Source organism: Armigeres subalbatus, chromosome 2, assembly GCF_024139115.2.
Source record: "Armigeres subalbatus isolate Guangzhou_Male chromosome 2, GZ_Asu_2, whole genome shotgun sequence".
NCBI classification, from domain to species: Eukaryota; Metazoa; Arthropoda; class Insecta; order Diptera; family Culicidae; genus Armigeres; species Armigeres subalbatus.
The window spans coordinates 189,758,527-189,782,188 of record NC_085140.1 but is presented as its reverse complement, the minus strand read 5'-3'; the positions used below and the strand labels follow the sequence as shown (position 1 = coordinate 189,782,188).

Sequence of the window (23,662 nt, the reverse complement as noted above, 5' to 3'; positions counted from 1 at the left end):
ATCAGCGGTCCTAAATGGCTTCCTTGTGGTATACCCGACGTTGCACGAAAGCACGTTGATCGGTTGTCGCCTAATGCGACCGTTAATTTGCGGTCAGTAAGATACGAGCGAAACCATTTCAAAAGATCCTCACCGATACCTAATCGGTCCAGTTTTGCGATCGCGATGTCATGATTCAGCTTATCGATATTTATAACTGATTATGGTTTTTGAGGTGCGGCTAATTTTTTCAATTATAAACAGGATAATTAGACTTAAAAACAACAAAGACATGTTAACTTTGTTGATAACTGTCACTGTTACTCTATTCGAGAACCAAAATACTTGCCATACTTAATACCAACAAGATTTAATTTTTGCCCGATTGTTTCTACGTTAGACTATAAAGAATGAATTGAAAATAAACCAATTTGACTTTTCATCAGACTTGAAAGAATCTAAATATGTTCAGCTCATAAAGGGATCACTGCTCACTGTGAAAAGTGAGTAGACGTGTCACTCTCAATTGGCACTACTCAATTTTCACAATGAGAAGTGAAAAATAAGAAACTTAAGAAAATTATGAAAATTATTATCTCACTACTCACTTCGCACTTCTCACTCTTCATAGTGAGAAATGAGGAGTGGGAAGTGAGACGTCTCTTGTCTCACTTCACACTAATAATTTCTCTCTTCTCACTTCTAACTGTGAAATGTGAGAAGAGCGAAATGAGTAGTGAGATGTCTTACTTCTCATTTCGCTCCACTCGCTTCTCACAGTGAGAAGTGAAAAGTGAAAAATTATTAGTGAGAAGTGAAAATTTAATGTCTTACTTCTCACTTCTTATTTTGTGAAAACACACCACACTCTTCGCACGTTTTACTTTTTACAGAAAGAAGTAAGAAATGATTAGGGTGGAGTGAATAAAAGATTTTGGCCGAATGCCGAAGGAAGATTCGGTCATTTGGCCGAATGCCATTTGGCCGAAACGGTCATTTGGCTGAATGCCATTTGGCCGAATAGTTGAAGTACGTTTCCTTACAAAGTCAGAAGTGAGTATTGAGAAGCAAGAATGAAGAGGGAAGAAAAAAGAGAGAAAAAGAGTGAAGGAGGCAGAAAGAAGAAGGAAGAACGAAGAAGTGAGTAGGAGGAAAGAACGAATGTGAAGGAAGAAGGAAAAAGGAACAAGGGTGAAGGAAGAGGGAAGAGGGAAGATGGACGAAGGAAGAAGGAAGAAAGAAGGAGGAAGAAAGATGAAGGAAGAAGTAAGAAGGAAGAAGGAAGAAGGAAGAAGGAAGAAGAAGAAAGGAAGATGGAAGAAGGAAAAAGGAAGTGGGAAGAAGGAAGAAGGAAGAAGGGCGAAGGAAGAAGGAAGAAAGAAGAAGAAAAAGGAAGAACGAAGAAAGAAGAAGAAAAAAGGAAGAAGAAATTAGGTAGAAGGAAGAAAGAAGAAGGTAGATGCAAGAAGTAGCAAAAACTAAGGTAGAAGGAATAAGAAAGAAAGAAGAAGGTAGAAAGAAGAAGTAAGAAATAAGCAGAAGGGATAAGGAAGAAGGAAGAACGAAGAAAGAAGATGGAAGAAAAAAGAAGAAGGGATAACGAAGAAGGAAGAACGGAGAAGGAAGAAGGAAAAAAAGAAAAGGAATAAAGAAGAAGGAATAAGGAAGAAAGAAGAAGAAAGGATGAGGATATACAACAGTAAAGAACATATGGAGATTGGACAAATCAAGCATCCGGAAGATATTCAATTTGCAAAAAAGAGCTAACCGCGGTGGAGGTTGGTTGACCTTTAAGTGGTCTTGTTGTGTAGGGGTTATCACGCCTATCTAGAGAGTAGGAGGTTGAGGGTTCAAGTCCCTCCGAGACACGTGGATTCTTTTTCGCAAATTTCATATCAATTTGTCCATTTCGAAACATGTGCTGTGCATATGCACAGCCAAGATATTTAACAAAAAAATAGTTTTCGTACGGCCGAGTTGCCGAATAATATGCAATTAATTATTATTGAATGTTTTTTTTTTTTTCAAACCAATAGCAAATACATTAGAATCTAAACACATCACTCATATTTGCTTGGATGAATGTGTTCCTAGCCTGGCTTCGCTATTTTTCCTTATCGTCTTCTCTCCAAAAGAGCTAAGGAAAGACATCATTTTCAGTAGAACCACATGGGTGAACGTTGCCAAACGTTGCACAGATGAATAGTCCCGTGCGGTTGTTGCGAACAAGTGTCAGTGTTGATCGTTTTGGCCATTTATTTTGCCACCATCCGATCCACCGTTGGCACATATGCTGCGTTTATTTAGGTGCGGTGCGGTGCAATGCAGTGTTAGTGCATGCTGTTCGGAGGTTCTAGGAAATCCCGAGTTGACACAAGTGGTCGGTCTTTCGACCTACTCGCTTCAGAGCATTGTGGCTTGAAGTTTTTCAAAAGTGGTAAGAAATTAAAAATGTTAACTTTGCTAGATCTTGGTTTTTTTTTCTAAAATCACAATTAGGTATATGAATTAATTTACACAAAATTAAATTTTGTGATTTAAAAAACATGCGAAATGGTTTGTCATCAAATTCAAAGCAAATCACCAATTAGGCAAGAACATTCATCCTAAGCTATTAAACAATTCAAATATGAAAAAATTAATAAATGCTTGCCAATATTCAAACCATGAACTGAAACGTATCTTGATTAAAAACATAATTTTGGTCGCTGTTTGCTTCATAATGGTGCACAGTTAGATGGGGCAAAAATGACGACACTGACGACAGTCTGTCTCGGAAGAATGGTCTTCCGTGATGCGCTCTGTCGTCAATGAGAACGAATAAGGAACAAATGCGAAGTGTCCCATGGGAAACTTATGGCATATCAGATTACCCAATCGTTTTGTAAGGTTTGTGGTGATTGTTGTTTTGCCTTACAATTGCTGCAGAAGACGAAGCATGTCTAGGAAAGCATTGTAGTTTGCTTTAAGACAGAAATAACAAACTCTCATGTATCAACAAGTCATCCCAATGAAAGTAATTTATGGATATGAGCAGATGATCTGGTTGGGGTGAAAGTGTCGGGTTGTGTTTCCTGTGCGGGTTGTTAAGCTAAATTACTGACCAGGAAATAGGATTCGACACATTAAATTTGAAGACTTATTTCGGGCAAAGTTTATCTGAAATATTGTCTCATAAATATCCGTTTATTTGCAATTCAACATGATGTACTGCACTACAACTACTTATTATCCAGATCAGATCTTTTGAAGAATTCATCAGTAAAAGATAAAAAAAAAACGATTACACGATAAAACGGAACAGCTACCTTATTCGTCCACTTTAAGTCATTTCAATGTATTCGCTTAGTTCGACGTTCAACGACTTTGTAATTAATTTTTCATTTTTGTCATCAGTCATTCCATTCAAGATAATAACAAATCCGACAGCAACGAAGCTCAATTTCTGATGCCCATCACTGCATATTCGGGTCCAACTTTCCAAGTGATGCCCAATTAGCATCACTCGACGCGTTCATGTCATCATGTGTGTGTCCATTAATTTCTCCCCGTCGTTGATCACCGTTCGCCGATAAGTGTGTGATAAGTCGCTATCAAAATCGCCTTCGGCATAATTTGCACTCCATCCCTACGAGAAGCGCAATTAGTGTATGCCTCCCAAATTACATACTCCGAACAACCCTCGTAGATGGTTCCAGTAAGTGATTGCACTACGGCGGGATGACAAAGCGGCCATTATCGCCAAACTGTCACCTCGAAGAGTCCCCGAGCGCTGAGTGAAATAAACAGAAGAGTAAGTCGAGGAAAAGTAGTCCATCGTATACTTATTTCATGAAATTTAAATTTACCTTCGAGCGTAATATGCAGTTAGGGCTCGTAACACGTGTCGATTCGTTGCCGCTTTGGGTTACAGCCAGCACCGACCACCATCGCAGAAGTACGTACATTGGTACTTATATGTAATTTAAATTCTCTCCGTCACGAGTTTGGTAACGACACGCGTTCCAGTGCCAGAATCTAGGCCAATCGTAATCGACCGCCATCTGGTGATGTTTGTCACGCGTACGGGATTTGCAATTCAATCATCTTCAACAATGGGATGTTACTGCGCTTTGTAGGTCGGAATAGTTCTCAAAGAAGTTTAAAATTTGGTTTGTAGGAGAAAACGGTTTAAACTGTGCCACTTTTGCATTTTCGATGTTCTACTGAATATGAACTCAAAAATCAAATTATTTTAGATATGTACACCCAACCAAATGTCCAAATCCAAAACCTTCTGCTCACTGGTGAAAGATCACAAAAAAATAGAAACAAACCAAATTCCTTTTCATTGCTTTGTTTTTAATGGGATGGAAATATGAGCTATGGGATGAAGTGCCGAACTATTCACCTATTATGCATATTAATATGCACGGTCAATTTTAGAGCTCGATATCTGGCCAACTTGTTGCAGTTTATTAGAATGCATATTCGTGGCCTTCCACAAAGTCGATGAGCTTTATCCGGATCTTTGTTCCACAATTTTGTTCTCTAACATTTGCACTAGGGGACCTGCCCACTGAAGCTTGTCTTATTTTAAACGATTCACAAAATTCTCTCCATTGTAGGTACATTGATACCTCTCCTGATTCATGCGACTGCGCCACACATCATTTCTAGTTTCCTATCAAGTATTGTATGCAACACCCTCGCTCGACAACACCGAAAACTTTCACGTCTGCCTTTTTTACGGCCATGTGCTTCAAGGGCCCAATGATTATTTCTTTTCACTAAAATCGACGCTTCTTTGAAGTCAATGCACAAATGGGGAGTCTGCAACCTGTACACCCGGAACACAACTAGAATCATCCAGATCATCAACATACTGTAACGAATGGTGTCCTAAAAGCTTATGCACATGTATTGTTTTGTAGCTTGAATCAAATAGTCGCTCTAATCAAACACGGTGTCCAGGGTCATCAACCATAACAACTCTCAAGGAATAACTGATCCTTCAAGTACTGTGCACCCCCGGTAATTTGCACGGTACATTATTTAAAATAACGGAATTCGGCGTTCAAATTAACCCTTAATACTCAGGACGAATTTACAAAACCATGTATCTCAGAGGTTTTTAGAGGATTATCCAACATTTTTTTCTGGAAATTTCTACGAGAGTTTCCCCAAAACTTGGTTTAGTAAAATCTCTGAGAAATTTCTAATGAACCCAGAAGAACAAAGAAGAGGAATTATCAGATAAATTTTCGGAGGTATTGCTGAAAGAAACCTAAAGACATAGTCGTGCACATGTTCGATTTTTTTTAAATTTCCTAAGGAGTTTCCAGGAGTTGGGGCCCTCCTTAGCCTTCCGGTAAGATGTGCTGCTATAAAGCAAGTCCATGATGAGGGTGGCTAGGTTTGATTTCCGGTGCGGTCTAGGCAATTTTCGAAATGGAAATTACCTCGACTTCCCTGGGCATAAAAGTATCATCGTGTTAGCCCCATGATATACGAATGCAAAAAATATTATCTTCGCTTAGAAACCTCGCGGTTACTGTGGAACGCTAAGCAGCGAGGCGTCAATGCCCCAGTGGGGGATATAATGCCAATAAAAAGAAGAAGAAGGAAGAAGAAGATGAAGTAATTTCCACAGTAATTTTCCGAAGAAATCGTATAAAGAGATTTCCAAATAAAATCCCCAAGTAATTCCTCCCGAAATTTCTTCTCCGATAGTTCCTCCAGTAATTCCTCCAAAAGATCTTCCAGGAATTTCTCCAGAAGCTTCTCCAAGAATTTCTCTCATGGTTTCTCCAGGATTTCCTCCAAGGTACCCTGACGAAATTCTGCAGGAGATCCTTCAGGAATTCCTCCGAGAGTTCTTTCAAGAATTCCTCCAAGTATTCCTTCAGAATATCCTCCAGGAATTCCTTCAGAAGTTTCTTCAACATTTCCTAAAGGATTTTCCCCAAGAGATCCTCCAGGAATTCCTCCAGAAGTTCCTCAAAGAATTCCTCCGGAAGGGCCTCCAGGTATGCCTCCGGGAGTTCCTCTAAGGTATGCCTAAGCTGGAGTTCCTACAGGAATCCTTCCTGGTGTCCCTTCTAGAGTTCCTCCTGGAACTCTTCCTGGTGATCCTCCAAAAAAATCTTCAAAAGCTCCTTCAGGACTTCAGGAGGAATTCTTCGAGGAACTCCAGAAACAATTCAGAAGAAATTTCCTGAGGAACACCTGAATAACTCCAAGAGAAATTTCTGGAGGACTTCATGGCGGAGGCATTCCTTGCATTATTTTTTGAAGAATTTCCTAAGGAGCTCCTGAAGAAATTCAAGAAGGAATTCATGAAGGAACTCGTGAAAGAATTACTGACGAAATTTCCAGAGGAATTATTGGTGGAATTTTTAAGGAATTCGCGTGTGTATTACCGGAGGAATTCCAGGAGCAATTCTCGGAAGAATGCTTGTGGGAGACCTTGGTGGAATTGCTGGAGCAATTCGCGGAGGAACTCTTGATGGAATTTCCTGAGGAACTCCAGGAGGAATTCGTGGAGGAACTCCGGAAAGAATTCCTGGAAAAAATTCGGAAAGGATTCCGACGGAGTTTCTGAAAGAATTTCCAGAGAAATTTCTGGAAGAATACCTGGAAGAATTCTTGAAGGCATTCCCGGGGAAATGGAAGAAGCGATTCTCGGAGAAATTCCTGAAGGAACTTTCAAAGCAATTCCCAGAGTAATTCCTTGAGGAATTTCTAGTGGAATATCTTGAGGAATCCTCGTAGGAATTTCTGGAGTAATTATCGAAGGAATTTCTGCATAAACTTTAGAAGAAATTCTTGGAGGGACTCCAGTAGAAATTACTGGAGAAATTCCTGAAAGAATTCCCGGAAGAACTTTTGATAGAATTCCCAGAAAAAAAAACCTGGAGGAATTCCTGGAGCAATATTCCAAGGAATTCCAAGAACAACTTCCGTTGGAATTCGCGGAGTAATTTCTGAAGGAATTTCTAGAGTAATTCCTTGAGCAGAGCTGTAGCGTTGTCTTCCAACACCCAAAATCTTTATTGGGCGCCCTTTTCATACTAAGAAAATTTAAATTTAAAATAGAGAGTGATTTGAATTTTACAAGATGTAAGAAAAAAAGGTTTAGTGCTGTCAAAAAGTTTCAGTGGTGTCAAAAAGTTTCAAAGTCAAGTCATAAGTCAATATTCAACGGTGTACATGAACTTAGAACCTGGAAGTCTATGTGGATTGCAAAAAAATACCTATTTTTCAAGTTTTGTAATAATATTTAACTATTTACAAAATTTGTAAGGACAGGAACAGTGACGAAAAATGTCATTCTGATGCCATAAGACTAAAAAACGACTTTTAGCATAACATGTTAATAGCAAAATCCGGATTGTAAACAACTTTTGAAAAAAGTTATTAGCAAAGTTGTAATAGCCCATGACATTTTTTTTGACATTTCCCATCACTGGACAGGAAGTTATTGGACAAATAACTTATTGCTTTTATACAGACAGCTATTATTGTAACTATTCTGGGTTCAAATCCCAGTGCGTCCATACAATTTTGCAATTGTTCTGCGATAATTCGTAGCGAAAAGTGAGTAAAGTTATGAAACGAAAAAGTATTTTCATCCAATAGGCAAGATTTTTCTTTATCTTCCAAGGCTAAATCTAGCGAAAAGATTGATGGGTGAAAGATGATCCCCAACATAAACAAACGAAAAAAGAATCTCCCTTGGGCCGAAAAACGCTTTCTTTGGTCTCATTGAAACGAAAAGTCGAATCCCTGATCTCTATATATAAAAATTAGTTTACATTTACTTTGAGTATCATTCACGAACGGATGGACCGATTTGCAAGATTTCCTCACTAATCGATCCGTCTTGGGATCAGCTGTGTTTGACGGGGGAAGTTGAAAAATTGTCAAAATGCAACGGTTTCATGAGTTCTGAAGGAAGCCATCAAGCTCGAACTGAAATCGATCTAGCGTGCGATGCTGCAATCAACTAAATGATTGACAGATCAAAAATAAAACCCGAGCGAGATTGGGCAGGTTCGCGTAGTAATAGATAATGATGGTCATAATTTACATAATTGTAGATGAAAGTGGTAGCCCGTAGTAGGCCCGACTTCCACAGATGATGCGCCTTCGTATTTCACGACTAACATTGTTATCAGCTCTATGGTGTCTCGACTGTTAAATATATGTGATAGGATTCGGCTTCACAGTCTCAAAATTGTTCAAATAATAATGTTTTAACTGCCCGACGTTTCGGCTGTGTTTGGCAGCTTTCTTCTGGGGGAAATTAGTTTTACTGTTTTCGTTATTTTGTTACACTGTAATCTTGTGTCGTGTAGTCATTCATGTTTTCTATTTTGATTATCGTGGATTTTATCAAAACTATTTTTCAATTTGTTCGCACTATCAATCACGGACCCTGTAAAGACTGTAAAGCCGAATCCCATCACATTGTTATCAGCCGAACCAAGGTAGACGAATTACTCGACCACCTCGAAGGTATCCCCGTCTATCGTAACACTGCTTTTCAGGCGGGCCCTGTCGCGCTCGGTTCCGCCCACAAGCAAGTACTTTGTGTTTGACGCATTCATCACCAGTCCAACTTTTTTTGCTTCACGTTTCAGGCGGGTGTGCAGTTCTGCCACATTTACAAATAATCGGCCGACAATGTCCATGGCTTCCGAAAACAAATAAATTGACTGGATCTAAGGTTAAAAGACTATTATTCTTCCATTTACTTCCACTATTAACTTCCCCTAAGACGCTCTAAAATAATAAAATAATTAATCAATGACTGGATCTGTTGAAAATCGTACCCCGGCTGTTACACCCGGCTCTTCGCATGACACCTTCTAGCGCAATGTTGATTAACAGGCACGAAAGTCCACCACCTTGTCTTATTCCTCGGTGCCAGCTTTTCCTGGCCCATCTTGATGAGCTCAGCTCCGATACCATCCTTACCAGCTGTTTAATTGGTCTGTAGCTTTAGGCATCCTTAACTTCCCTCAAGGTGGGGGCTGGTTGGTTTCCATCGTCCGCTGAACTGACTCCTCCGCTGCCTTGACTTTCACTGCCTGTACTCCTTGCACTCCGCTTCTTCCAGGCGACGTTTCTTCTCCTGGAAAAGGCGAGTCTGCTGTCTTCGCTTCCGTCTATAATGTTCCACGTTCTGTCGGGTACCTTGCTGCAGCGCGGCCGCGTTGTACCGCGGCGGTCGTCGGTACCGAACATTGTTGATGACGGATTGTTTTGGGTGCAGTTTAACCATCACCAGATAGTGGTCAGCAGTGGCGCCGGGAGTGGGTGGGACAAGTAGGACATGTCCTACGCATGAAAATACCTGGGTAGGACAGTCAAAGCATTGTCCTACCCATGATTATGGTAAGAACATACTATATGGATAACGAAAAGATCTAATACTATCTTAACTATTCCAATTTCTAGATCAATAAAGATAAGGTACACTGGGGGAAGTGGAAAAGGAAAAATCGATAGTGCATGTTTAAATTAGTGTAAAACCAGTTTAAATGATTTAAATGCGTTCAATCAAAATGGGCTATCAAAAACAGTCAATTCTGCACCAACTGTGCGGTAATTCATATCATTTTGGTTGCTTGAAATTTATGGAAATAGATTTTAAAATTGGGAGTTGTTTTTCCACTTACCCTAGTGGGATGGGGTAAGTGGAAAACCCATGTTATCTTGACCTTCAATAGTGATGAGTAGTTACATATAATTCAAATCAATACGATAATTGCTCTGAGTATCTTTTGTGGAATAATTTCATTACCTTAACGGAATAGATCCTCAAGCAGTTCTCGTAATAGCTAGGGGAGGGGTGGTTTTGCCTTCTCGAACACTTAGCGTACGTAAAGTCTATTAGTTCACCCCAAAGATGAACTTTTTAAAGGAAAAATGGGACTTACAGGGTTATAAACTAATCAACTTGGTTTAATGAATTGAGATAATGTCTGTATGTGCGTATTTGTAGGTATGTGTGTGCGCAAAGCACGTACAAAATTATCAGCTATTCTTAAGCACTTGTCCTTAACAAATTTGATCGCAAAAAATTGCATTCAACGGCGAAACTGGTTATGAATAAAAATTAATTTGAATTATACAATATATTTACCTATAAGTGCACAGATAGAAAAATTCACTGAAATTTAAACTAAAAATCATGCACATAAATGGAACATCATTATTATCGTAACTCCACGCGTGATATAGCCTAAATGTATACAATATTTAACGTGAATCATCAATATTGCTTGCAAGTTGTACGCAAACTTGTTAGGAATAGAACCGTTTCAGCGTAGAATAGCGTAGATTTCCGCATCTCAGGTTTTACGCGCTGTTTACTTTTCATTATTTTTTTCTGTGTGCTATTTTTACCTTTACATTTTTTTCATATGTAAAACATGTGAAAGGCATCACTACCGATAGGTGGATTTATCAGGCATTTTCTCATTTATATGAGTCCAATCACCACTGGAATAACAATGATAACAAAGAAGGAACATATTAATATTCACGGCTATCGAAATAAACCCTGGAGGGAAGAAAAAAATTGCGTAATTAGAACATTATCCACTTCCCCCTCAGTGTTTGATACCTGGGGTAAGTGTAAAATCTTTGAATTATTTGCTTTCTTGGTACAAACCTTTACCAATTGAATGGGACTAGTTTATTTGTATTATAATCATTATAATGGTCATCTGTGATATAAATTCACTTGAAAAAAGAACAATTGGTGCAAATAAGAATTGATTTTATGAATGCAAAAATCAACTTTTCGCGAAACCTAAAACTACAGTTCATGCGTTAACTGTGTTAGTGTATGTATTATACAAATTTCAACATAGTATTAGTGTGAGCATCAAAGTATATTGTTGCATAATGTTATGATGTGGTAAAAATTGTAAAGTATGTACAATTCCAATTTTTTGAGTCGATTTTTACACTTACCCCCTTTTTCCACTTCCTCCAGTGTACCTTAATATATAAAGTTTATCAGAGATTAAACTGACAATCGTATAAGTTTTTCAGGGATTGTAAAGGAAAAATCTATTCCGAAAGACTTCTCAGAGTCTATGAGGAATTTTTATGCCAAAAAGAGCGCAATAATGTATTGAAATTTTCCTTGTCTTGAAGTTTCTAGAAAATTATTGAAAACTTTCTGGAAGTACGTAATTATTTTTGCTAGTTCAGGGAGGCTTAGAAAATTTCTGAAATTTTATAAGAATTGATAGGCTGAGTGTAAATCTGTAGGAATCCCAAATATACCTACGTTAGCGCGAAATTTTAGAAGTTAGAAAGAAAAACGTCTGAAATTCGGAGTAATATTATTCTTGAGATTGCTGTAAATCGGTAAATAGTACTGAGCACCCTTAAAGATGCTTGGACTATCATAATCTTTACTGAATCATAGTGAAATTTCTGAAGATTTCTAATGGTTCGAATTCCTAGAAGTTAGTGATAATTGCTTGAAACCATCCAATATTTTATAAAATTTACAGGAATCCATAATCACTTATGGAAATTCGTAAAAGTGTTTGCAGACATGCTTTTTAGATATGTTCTATAAACACTGGAAATGTAATGATTGTCCCACACGGACAGAAATATGTCTGTATTGAATCTAAAATTATGCTTGTTATCTTCAAATGATCAATATACTATATATAATAGCCCTGTTTGTCTGTCCGGTGACTAGCCAACCAGGCGCAGCACGCGGGGAAATTCTCACAAAAAAATAAAATATTTCACACTTCAATTCTTTTTTACTATCAGATGCAGAAAACAAACCCAGTGACACCCTTAGACAACCAGACACAGCATTCGATGAAAAAAATCACGACAACAGACGTTGAAAATTTGATTGAAAAAAAAAACACTTGCCACGGGCGCTACAGCGTCCATAAATAAACTAGTTTTATTATAATAGTCATAGGGAGTTTTATAACTTATCTGAGGATGTCCGAAAAATCCTCTTGAAATACGGAAAGTCGCTGAAATTCCAAAAGTATTTTATAAATTTGATTCAGTTTTTGTCCTACCCACGTCTCGGAACGTGGCCGCGCCTCTGGTGGTCAGAGTCGATGTTAGCGCCACGATATGCCCTGACGTCGATAATGTCGGAGAAGTGTCGTCCATCAAACAGAACGTGGTCGATTTGTGATGTTTTTATGATAACCCCGGAACGCAATGGACGAATTTGGCGCCAACTCTTCTATGGGGCTGGCAGCACCATCTCCATCTCTACACTGAAAAAAAAATAGTTTAAAAAAATTAAAATCGATATTACAAAAAAACTTCATCTCAGAAATCGATGAATTTTTTTCTGCAGGTAGGTATTTTAATTATCTAACTTTTCTGGGAATAATGTTCCTGCGACATATTTAAGGAAAAAAAAGTTTTTCTAACAAAAACATTTTTCATGTTCATATTGAGTGAAAATTTATTAACGTGTTTTATGCCTACAGCGCCAATTATAGGTTTAGCAGCCTATCATCAACCAACGACACATTTTGGACGTATAAAAATTGGTTTAGGAAGCAATTTAGCATAATCTAACATTACTGTGGACCAACATTTGAAAAGGGTGTATATTTTAGTGGGTTAGTCGATGGTCGGAATCGCCAAGCAAGAGAGTCACGAAAAAAAATCTATTGGCTTAGACAAATTTCTAGAATTCTAGATCATTAAAAACTTTTCTACTTTATAGACATTGTAGTAATTTTGTTATAATTTGCGCTTGTAACCAATAACAGTATTCTACTTCTCATAGCATATTTATGGGTTTAGCCGGCCCCTACAGGCTGACTAAGAATTCCCTAAGTAAATCCGTCATATATTCTATGAGCAGTGACCTTTTTATTATGACTTTTTTCATTCGGGCCTATACGGGTTGGAAGCTAGTTTATGCTGACGAAATTTTTGGAATTCGCCGAAACGACATGAAAAAAAAACAGATTTCGCCATGCTCAAATTCCGCGTAACTTCGTTTCGAATCACCTGAAACATTTTTTTTTTCGAAATACCATATATCGTTATTCATAATATAAATCAAAACGATACCAGTTATATGAGATGGCCTGTAACAGTTTTTGTAGCTCACATTTTTTGTAGTAACCAAAAGCTTACTCAAAGGGCAAATTTATGACCCATTTTTTCAATTTATTACACAAAAATTGTATTTTTTCATTTACTACATCCTTTTTCCATTCAGCAATCTGTAATTCAATCGCAATTAGAAAGCAACAAATCGATAAATAATCCTTTAATTAAATACCACTCAAAAAATCATTAATTTCAAGTTCACGATCTTTGCACATTTCTTGTCGTGGTGCAACGATCCTTACGCATACGAATCTGGAGTGGAAGCGCCAAACAAACCCGAGAATATAATTAAAATGAAAACCCATAAAGCTAACGTAACAATTTCAAACAATTAAGTAGGCTCGTTGGTAAGCATCCACCATTTCGGTAATCCACAATTTGTTCAGTTATGGAGAAACAGCATACAGCGGGCTTTTTAAATTATGACGCTTTAATTGGAAATTCGCTTCTCTTCGCTGGCGAGGGATCGTGACCGGTCCGAAGGTGTTTCCCTGCCTACGGTTTCACTTTACGGGGCAGCATCCTGCATGGAGGAATATATCTGCAATGGTCGCGAGGTTAAAGGGTCGTAAGGTTTCCGCGTAAATTACAATCTTCGATTGAACGCAGTAGATACCGCCCTGAGGCTGTTGGTGCTGCTGGATGCAGTTAGTTTGCTGCAACTTGCCCGGAGGGACGGGTTTTGTTTGCGTTTGCTGACGATCATTCGCACTTGCAGGGATTCTCGTGGTAACACGAATCACATGGCGAGGGTTCTACATCGCATCGGTGCGATACTCGCTGGCAAACTGCCTCGGGACTGGGGATGGCCTGCGGTTACTCGCCGTCTCGGAAGATAGCACCACCTTCGTTTGGCTTCTTAATTACATGGTACTTTTGGGGAGCTGGGTTTTCTTTCGTAAAAAGCACACTGTGGAAAAAATAAAGGAAAACACGCACTCGTTTGGAAGCTGTTTAATTGCACGTCGTCATACTGATATGCCTTAATAACTGTGAAACACTTTATTAAAACTGTTTAGATTTCTCCCGAATTCATGGTTCTGTATGCTTTGACTTTCGTGACACCCTTTGTAATACAAGTAAGAACACAAACTTTCTTCAAGGTAAATCAACACGAACCAATCCAATCTACGACGCCGGCCATTGCAGCAGGTGGGTCGAACACGTTCCGGCATGATATATGAGAATCACCCGTAAAGATTAGTTCGGATTGGTAGAAATAAGATATGCAAAGCGAGGTTACCCAAGCATGGACAGTCCACCGCAAGATCGTAATTTGACGATTTGGCTCGTTTTGCTCTGCCTTTCGAACCATAAATTGGAAGAGGATCCATCGGGCTTCAAACAACAACCCACCTGAATATCGCAGGTCAATTTCTCACCAGCAGTCCCAGCGATTGTGTTCCGAATCCTGTAAATTATGACACCTCTTCAACACACGACCCAGATGGCAATCGCAGTGATCCCATCACTCCAATAACTCATCATAATAATATCCGGAATACACCATCTGCTCGTGGCCTGGGAAAAGCTCAGCATCACAACAGCCAGCGCGTGCAGTGCCAGGCGCGTGTGTGGCGGCTGGCTCCAAAATCGATGCATGGACGATGAATGACAAACGACTCGTGCGAGCGCTGAGAAATAAAAAAATATCGCATAATTTAATAATAATCGTGATATAAAAGTTAATGATAAACGCTTCGTTGATTGGTTCGCTAGGGTGCTCCACCCTGTCGATATAATGTGACAGAAATTCAAGTTTTTGGATTAGGTTCCCAGGCGATTGTTCTTCTTCTTCTTCGCAGGCTTTTGATCTCTCATCCAGGACATTGCTGACTCACGGTGTAGCGATTCTTTTACATACATGTAACAATTTGAGGTTCTCTAAGCCTATTAAATTGTAAATTTATCAATTTTGGTTTCAATATTTTGTTGCATCACGTGTTTGACACGGTAATCATATTCCGGCAGCAAGGGAAAACTAAGCAATTTTCTTCGAACCAGACCGGGGATCGAACCTTGAGCATGAGTTTGTATGGCAGTCACTTGCCTTACCACTTATATTCGAAACGCCCCTCGGCGACGTCTAATATAAAGATGCCATAAAGCTAAACCTAATGGTGAAAATTATGACGACGATCGTGGCAATCTGCAAACACCGGATCGCTGGATAGACGATGTGTGCGGCAACAATTGGTAGATCGGGAGGATTTATCATCCATCTAAACTGCCCATTTACAAAACAAAATTACTCAATTTGAATAGCCAAGAAACTTAGTTGTGCTAGTCTAAGGCATTGGGATACACAAGCAGTTACCGGTCGTGGTCATAGCCAGTTATGACCATAGGTGGAACAATAAGAAATAAATCTCCTTTGAACTCATGTTACTTAGTATTTTGTGCATTAATAGACAATATGTTTTCCATGAGAACTAAGAAATGTGAGCTTGAGATTGATTAACTGTCCGTAGTTGCTACTCCATTATGACCAGAACAGCTGTTCTTACACTAAGAACCAACAGATGTTTACTTGTGACCAGCACTCATCTTCAATACACAAGTATTTATCTCGTTTGTTAAGTCACACTGGCGTCTGACACGTCAGAATGCAAGTCAATGTACGGGAGGAAATGATGATGCAATAACTCGCCCACTGCAACCCGAATATACCTCTGCATTTGCCACTATATTAAATATGCGGAGTTATTATGGAATTTTTGGGATATGTTCGAGAGGCATAAATTCGTCGCCAATGTGATAGATAGAATAAAGCAATTGATGAATTTTTCATTAGATATAAGAAAGGAGCCTTTTTATCGTTCATTTTCAATTCTAGCACTAAAGGAATAGTCAATTGGAAGGTCTAGGAACAGAGAGAGAGACCTAAAAAATGTGATGTACGAAGTAAAAAGTGAGAAACGATGAGTAATGTGAGAGGTGAAAAATAAAAAATAAAACCTTCTATTTCTTAATTATGAAAAGCCTTCTTTTGGCTTTTCATAATTAAGAAATAGAAGGTTGTATTATATATATAAAATAAAATTAGAAGATTAAAGAATAAGCAGAAAGAAATAAAGAAGAAGGAATTAAAAATGAAAAAGGAGAAGCATGAAAAAAAATTAAAATAAAGAAAACAAAAACAAAAGATAGCAAGAGCAGGGAAGGAACTTGAAGGATAAAGAAGAAAACACAAAGAAAGAATAGGAAAGAAGAAAGGCTGACATAGACAACAAGGAAATCGACACGGAAAAATAGTTGAATGAAGAATGAAGAAGGAAAGAGAAGAAGATAGTAGAATGAAAATGAAATCAACACATTATAAAGATGACTTTTTTTATCAAGGGGAAAAATGAGGTGAATGTGAAAAAAGTGAAATTTACAAAAGGGTCATAGAAACTAAAAAAAAAAACAGAAAGAAAAAAGTAACAAAAAATGGAAAAATATCAAGCAAGAAAAATGAAGAATCAGGAAGGTGGAGGAAAGTGAGGGAGAAGAATAAAGTTAGTGAAAATAATTTATTACATAATAAGAATAAATAATTTGAAGAGTTGAAGGAGCATGGAATTGTACAGAGAACTAAATGAATGGAACTTTAGGTTAACTATCCGTTCTCGATGTACGAAAGCTTATATATTTTCATAGAGGAATGGAAGGATTGTTAATCTGACTGTTGTAGCTTCTAGAGAAAGGCTGGAAATCGTACGTACTTTGGACTCCGCAAGACGCTCCGATCGAATAGAATTCGCCGCCGTACCAAACTGACAATCTACAAAACGCTAATTAGACCGGTAGTCCTCTACGGACACAAGACCTGGACGATGCTCGTGGAGGACCAACGCGCACTGGGAGTTTTCGAAAGGAAAGTGCTGCGTACCATCTATGGTGGGGTGCAGATGGCGGACGGTACGTGGAGGAGGCGAATGAACCACGAATTGCATCAGCTGTTGGGAGAACCATCCATCGTTCACACCGCGAAAATCGGACGACTGCGATGGGCCGGGCACGTAGCCAGAATGTCGGACAGTAACCCGGTGAAAATGGTTCTCGACAACGATCCGACGGGCACAAGAAGGCGAGGTGCGCAGCGGGCAAGGTGGATCGATCAGGTGGAAGATGACTTGCGGACCCTCCGTAGACTGCGTGGTTGGCGACGTGTAGCCATGGACCGAGCCGAATGGAGAAGACTCTTATATACCGCACAGGCCACTTCGGCCTTAGTCTGAATAAATAAATAAAATAAATAGCTTCTAGAGACCGTGAGCATCTCTGCATCTCCACGATTGTCTATGGAAAGGATATTGTGTTAGTTACAAAGGACTATTCATTTGGATTTGCATAGGTAATCGATGCAATAAGCGATGAGTCAAAAGTTAAAAGTGAGCAATGAGAATTCAGAGGTGAGAAATGAGAAGCGAGATGTAAGAAGTGGAAATGAGACGTGAGAAGTGAGAATTGAGAAATGAGAAGTGAATAGTGAGATATGAAAATTGAGAACTGAGAACTGGAAACTAAGAACTGAAAACTGAGAACAGAAAACGGAGAACTTAAAACTGCGAACTGAGAACTGATAACTAAGAACTGAAAACTGATATTTGAGAACTGAAAATGGAACTGAGTACTGGAAACCAAGAACTGGAACCAATAACTGAAAAAAAGAAAACTGAGTTCTGAGAAGTAAGAAGTGGGATGTGAAACTAAAGAAGCGAGAAATGACAGAGTTGTAGAAGAATTTTCGCACTAGAAGTCCACCATACAACACATTTTTTAATTTAGCCTCTGGAATGAGTTATTGACAAATTACTAAATGATCGAAGGCAGATTACTAAATGATCGATAACATCCTTGGTTCGTTGTTCCTTGTCACTAGTTCCTTGTTCCCTCTTCCTTCTTCCTTATTCTTTCTTCCTTCTTCTTTCTTCCTTCTTCCTTCTTCTTTCCTCATTCTTTTTCCTTTGTTCCTTCTTCCTTGTTCATTGTACAAGGCAAACCTTGTTCGTTGTTCCTTGTTCCTTGCTCCCTGTTCTTTGTTCCTTGTTCTTTGTTCCTTGCTCCCTGTTCTTTGTTCCTTGTTTTTTGTTTCTTGTTCCTTTTTCCTTGTTCCTTGTTCCTTGTTCCTTGTCCCTTGTTCTTTGTTCACTGTTCCTTGTTCCTTGTTCATTGTCCATTGTTCCTTGTTCCTTGTTCCTCGTTCCTTGTTATTCGTTCCTTGTTCCTTGTTATTCGATCCTTGTTCCTTGTTATTCGTTCCTTGTTCCTTGTTATTCGTTCCTTGTTCCCTCTTGCAATTATTTATTATTTAATTATTTGCTTGATCACCTTCATCTGACCTATGTCTTAATGAAAAAAATATTCGGTACAATCATAAATCATGGAATCAGTCAAAATACATCGTCATTAAAAACAAACAAACAGTTAAGCAAATAATGTTGTCAGAAGAATCATAATATAAATAACACAAAACATTCATGATCAGTATACGGTAACCTAGCCTAGGTAACAAAGTAGAATTGCAGGAACCTTTCGTTGAACCTGGATACCATATACCTAATGGGGTCATGTTGTCCATATCGGGTGTTGCGAGCGTCCGTCAGCAGGAAGTTTCGCCGTCTCAAGGATCTCTCCGGGACATAAATATTCATCTCAGAGAGAATAGCTGGAGCATCGAGCTCACCTCTCAGCACTTTACCAATAAAAGCGGCTTGCATTACAGATCTCCTGCTTTCCAGCGATGCAAGGCCAATTGAGTTGCATCGAGGTTCATAATGAGAAAGACATACAAGATCACGCCGAGGAAGGTTCTGGAGTGCCAGTCGAACAAATTTTCTCTGAACAGCCTCAATACGGTCAATCCAATTCTTCTTGTATGGGCACCACACCAGTACAAAAGATTCCAATATGGCACGAACTAAATCACAGTAGAGTGATTTGAGGCAGAGAGGATCACGAAAATCATTGGATATCTTGAATATAAAGCCAAGCTGCTTGTGCGCCCTCGAAATCACATCTTCATAGTGAGACCGAAATGTCAGCTCCTTATCCATTATTACACCGAGATCTTTAACTTCTGTTTTACGCTGAAGTACTTCGTCAGACAGAGAGTAGTCGAATATAATCGGGCGCCGCAATCTACAGAAAGTAATGGTGTTGCACTTTCCCACGCAGAGTTCCAAACCATTCCGTTTGCTCCAGCTCTCAAAAGAATCCAAGGTAGCTTGCAATTGCAGACAATCATCTCTGTTTGTAACGACCATGTACATTTTTACATCATCCGCATAAAACACTCGCATACCGCGAGGCAATACAAACGCTGCATCGTTGATGAATAACGAAAAAAGCAATGGTCCTAAATTACTCCCATGTGGCACTCCTGAAGCGATATGGAAGGAATCTGAATAATCCGAACCAATTTGCACTTTCATACACCGGTCTGATAGATAAGATTTAAACCAGCTCACAAGTCCAAGCGACACTCCGAGTTTTCCATATTTGTGAAGCAGAATGCAGTGATTCACGCGATCAAACGCTGACTTAAAGTCTGTATATACCACGTCAACTTGTTTACCTGCATCCATTGAGCGGATGCACAAAGACGAGAACTCGACAAGGTTAGTAGTCACTGACCGTTTTGGAGCGTTGAGCAGTAGAGATGTAAGCCTTGCAGGCAGAGGTGCAATTTATCAACAATGCCTGCTGAGTGTGATTCTTTTGTTTTGTATTTTTCTCTGCTCCTCTTCGCCTATGACGGTGTCTTTCAGTCAGTAAGACAAAGCAGGAGTAGATTAGCTTACTCGGTTTGCCAACAGCGGGCTGAAGCTGATGATCAATTGGCACAAATTTCCTGTCACTGTCTTTCAAGTGATAGTATTCACCCATGCATTTATATAGGGCCGTCGCATTCACGCAGCAGCGAGTGAACTGAATGGACTGTCACTGCGGGCTGAATGTGCAATGAGAAGAGAGGTCTTTTGTTTACTCTTTCTTTGATTGTTGCTGCTAACCATTTTCAGTTTTCACTTTTAGGAAGTGAGTGTGAAGAGGATATGGTATCAATTTCAACAAATTTCAGTCACTGAGATTGATAATTCGCACCACTGCTTGCAGGTACCGAAAAGAGCTTTGTTCATGATTATTTCGAAAACTTTCGAACAGGCGCTTAACGATGTTATACCCCTATAGTTCGCAATGTCACATCTGTTTCCCTTCTTGTAGATTGGAGATAGGAATGACGTTTTCCACGCGATGGGAAAGGTCGCCCTCTGAATGGAACGGTTGAATAACTTCGCCAATGGTACCAGTAAAGCAGCAGAGCACTTTTTAAGCAGAGACGATGGAATGCCATCCGGTCCGCGTGCTGTGGAGTACTTGAGCTTTCGGAGTGCCTGTAGTACTTGTTCATCGGAAATTTTAAAAATTCCATAATCGAAACGATCCAACGGGGTATCTCGGAGGGCTTCGTCTACTTGAGATGGGCCAAGTACTGCATTCGTAAAAGCCTTCTTGAAATGCTGGGCAAACAGTATGCACTTTTCAGATGCCGTGTCTGCAGATAAGTCACCATAATTCATGCTTGTAGGTACCGTGGGGCATCGAAATCCGTACACTTAAGCACCTAAGTATATGAAAAAGTCATTAGAAAATAGGAATCGAATGTAAATAAAACGTTTGTCACTGACACATGAGTATGAAGGCTTCTAGTTTTGAAGTGTTTTACATTTACTCATTAAAAACTACGAAAAACATGATAAAATAATGGATAAAATCTATTACTCCTGACTCGAAATCCGTTCACCGTGGACGGAATTCGAATCAAAGGATCAAAATCCGTACAGCTATTATTTAACTAAATATTTAAATTGAAGCAGTCTGATTAACTAAATTAACAATGTAAATAGTTCGATAAGCACCTTGAGAAGCGATTCCTTCAATTTGTATTCCGCTTATCTTATGTAATGATTCGCAATTAACAATTAAAACACAGTTACTTTAGGTGCAATTATGCTCTACCCAAAAACACAATGGCGGCAAAAACTCCGCGTTTGGTGGGTGGCGATTTGTTTTTGATTTTTGATTTTTGCTGTTTTATTTTCAAAGCCTTCTTTCCATTTCTTTCCCTTAGAAGCTTACTGCCAAGTATCTGAACAGGATAAGATGAATTTATTCTACATTAATTACCTTTAACACCCTTTAATTCATTGATATCTCATGAGGTGGACTGATTTCGGTGCTTTACGGATTTCGGTCCCGCACGGTAGCCCGTTTTCTTTGCGTTTCGTTTGGACAAAGGACCAACACTTTTTAGGATGTAATCGCAGACTCCTCTGCGTACGATCAATATACCTTGCATATGATAAACGGTTAAAGCTAGTATATTTGTTGCTAGCCAACACAAAACAACGCTTGGAGTGCGGAGTACGATTATGTCTGTACTTCCGAAGGGCAGACTGCTTACATCTTTTCAGCTTACGGAGATATCTGTTTGTCCATGGAGGTTTCAGCGGCGGTCGCTTGAGTGGTACATGGAGCTCAATCACACGCTGAATTTCGCGGTTGAATATGCCGATAATATCATCCAGATCCCGATCGGTATCTAGGAAGCGCCAATCAATTGATAATAGGACGGATGCTAGAAGATCATGTAGCCGGCACGGAGCGATCCGTTCATAAAAGCGCGTGGCTTAAGCGCCACTCCATTAAGGAGACCACGGCCCAATTTAATTTGCCCGGATGAGACTCTCTCAAGGCGAGTCCATTTAAATTTTCCCGATAAGGATTTATGGATCGATCCAGCCAGCAACAACGAAACGTGCCAAATTGGGTCCACCCTTTCTTCCATCCATACTTTACAGTCACATCACACACTCAAAGAATCGGTGAGAGCCCACCAGAACCTAATACACTCTAAGCTTGAGTGCCGCTCTCATCATCGGCGAACTCTCTCCTCTCACCAACAATCATCAATGAGTTGGAAGCAACATAACACACCACAGTCAAACTCGCAAAGAGGACGGGACTCGAAACTAACAAACAATATCGCGTTGTGACGTTAAACACAATCAATTAACTAATTGGCTAGGGAGACACATTGAAACATTTTATTTACTAACAACTGAAACATTTATTGTCTTAATACTAACAGGGGCACATGTTTGTTCGGGGTTTGTGTTCTGTTCGTTTTAGTGTTTGTGTTCATTCATAATTTCTGTCTCCTATCTTGTGTGCGGTTTCTCTTCCCTAGCTCTCTCTTTCGTTTGTGCTCTGTGCTGTGTCTTAATGTGACGTCACTCTTCCACGCAGCGCAGCTGCTGACTAGTCTGCGCTCCTGCTACTTGATGTTATTTTTGGTGGTGGCGAAAACGGCTCACGCACGCATGTTTCACGGGTCCGTGATGGCGGACCCAAGCGGTCGTCGGTGGATTGCGACTCGCGAAAATTGTTTCGGCTTCTATTAGCACATTAGATGGCTCTTCAGTCTAAGACTGGCACAAAAAACGTTTCCTCCGCGGCGCCCTCCTCGGACGCCGCACTCCAATCAAAAAAAGGGTTTGATGACTCACCGGTTTGTTTGGGCTTACTGACCCAGTCGATGACCTGCCGGTGGGGTCGACGCTCCCGGCTTGTTGACGCCGGCGATGACGCTTCTTAATGAAGCTGACGAGACGTGATCGCGATGGCGGTTGCTAGCCGGCGGTTTTACGGACCGGCTGGTGGATCTCGTCCACGTGGAGGTCCCCTGGCCTTCCCTCGGACCGATATGGCGACGGATCGGTCCGCTTCTAGCAGGTGACGATCGCCAGGAATATTTCGTCCGTCGGGGAGAAATGTCGCGCTGGGGTACGATGTGATTGCTGCGGGTGGGAAAATACACGCCAATCTGGCTGGACGAACAATTTGAGCACAAGCACTAAACATCACACTATGAGCACGTCAATTTACCTTTCTCTTTATAATTGTTTCCTACTACCGCACACAATCTTGCAACGCACACTTAATCTTGGCCTACTATGAAACGAACAAATTATTAAATTAATTAATTACACTTAACGTCACTAAAGGGTACATACTTATGCACAACGAAACATTACTAAACCAACGCGGACACTTCCAACTTATTGGATGATCACGGACGAAATGATTGAGCCCGTGAATCCTCAGATCAAGGAAGGTGGGCTCGGACACAACCGGAAATACGTCATTTCCCGACTCCCTTCGTGTATGATCGTGACCTTATTGGTACGATGGATAATCCGACACGAAAGTTGTGCTGCTTTCCCTCTCCCACCTTATCCGAAAAACAAATGGCCTCGACCTTGGAGAGGATGGCTAATTGGTTAGTGCCCGTTTGCCTACGTCGAGGGACAATTATGTACATTTTATTGGCGATTGAAAGATGCAAATTCTTACAATCTACCTTATACACCAAAGCTATTTACAAATTTATTCACAATTTTCCTGACTGCTACATTGCACCAGGGCTATTTTACGAAAATTTGGTTTAAGGAGTTAAACCAAATTTTCGTAGTGGAAAACGCCCCACGTTGGGCGCGAGTTCAGTGCGTGTTGG

The 23,662-nt window shown here is 39.8% G+C and overlaps 1 long non-coding RNA gene across 1 annotated transcript; it reads right to left on the bottom strand.

Moving 5' to 3' along the window:
• Nucleotides 1-22,531: 22,531 nt before the first annotated feature.
• On the bottom strand, nucleotides 22,532-23,454 carry LOC134215651 (uncharacterized). The gene is made up of 3 exons (XR_009980257.1): nucleotides 23,163-23,454; nucleotides 23,035-23,100; nucleotides 22,532-22,976 (listed from the first exon to the last, which is right to left on the bottom strand). It is a non-coding gene; the product is annotated as an uncharacterized LOC134215651 (long non-coding RNA).
• Nucleotides 23,455-23,662: the final 208 nt, after the last annotated feature.